Here is a 1,207-nt window from a genome sequence, read left to right on the forward strand (position 1 = left end):
TGGGAGAGAGATCTTTTTTAAAGGAGGTGGGACTTTTCAAATCACCTGTAGTTGGACGTCCCCCTGGGCGACAGAGGAGAGGGCGAGGGGCTTGGTTTTTTGGTGTTTCCTGTCAGTGTTAATTAAGAGAAGAAGAGAAGGAAGGGTGGGGGACAGACAGACAGACAGACAGACAGACAGACAGACAGACAGACAGACAGACAGACAGACAGCACGTGCTTTATCTTGCAGGAGTCATGCCCGCAAAACAACCCCACAAAAAATACCGTAAGCGAGCAAAGTCTGAATCGGGTAATCTCTGACCGGATCTCTTGTGTAATGCCACTACTATTTGTACAAAAGAACCTTCGTTACGTGTAGTTTGCATAGGGTTAGCATTTGCTTTGAGGAGACGTGTTCCCAATTCCACCCCCGCACTCACTTTTCCTTTCCTTTTTCGTGAGCACACTTGCAATTTCTTTTTACCTCTTTCATTTATTTACATCGACATTTTCAGTCTATATCTTCGCTCTCTGTTTTAAATCTAATTTATATTTTCGCAGGAAAAGGAAGAAATTTTCTATTAGCGTATGCGAGAGCTTACTATCACTAAATCGTCTCCAAGACATTCAATGATTAGTTTATTCAATCTTAATCTGTCGTAATAAATCATCTATTGATATCGATATAACTGTAAATTATAAAAATCGTCACGAAACAGCCATGGTTTAACGAGCTTTGTTATCAGACATCATTTTCGTGAGCTAAAAGACAGAACTTTTATGCAAGACACTAGTGGGTCTATTATTTTTTTTTACTGGTAACAAAAATATTATCCAGCATGTTGCTCTGTGAGCGTGTCCCATGAGCCCACAGTGGCCATGGGTCATCACACGTGAGACGGCCGGTAAAGAGTAAATAGACATCCAAATGACGTCATTTCACTTCTTTTTATTTAAACAGACAAAAATTTTTTTACCACAGTCCCTTCAAAAATTTTATTCTGTTAAGTAGCGGGAAAACTTAACCACGTCTGTCCCTTGTGATCACATTCATCATCTGCCGTTCAAACAGTTTTATTGGGGGGGGAACGAATGCAAAACTAGCTTCAGGTTTCTAAATTGGGAGCAGGCAACCCATGGTAGAGACCGCTTATACGGAAAGGTTTACCGTGGTTTACGTGGGTGTGTTTTTCGCCTTTTCGCAGCGTGGATTTTTTTTTTTTTGG

The sequence above is a fragment of the Aplysia californica genome, unplaced genomic scaffold (genome assembly GCF_000002075.1).
Source record: "Aplysia californica isolate F4 #8 unplaced genomic scaffold, AplCal3.0 scaffold00142, whole genome shotgun sequence".
In the NCBI taxonomy this organism is placed as follows: Eukaryota; Metazoa; Mollusca; class Gastropoda; order Aplysiida; family Aplysiidae; genus Aplysia; species Aplysia californica.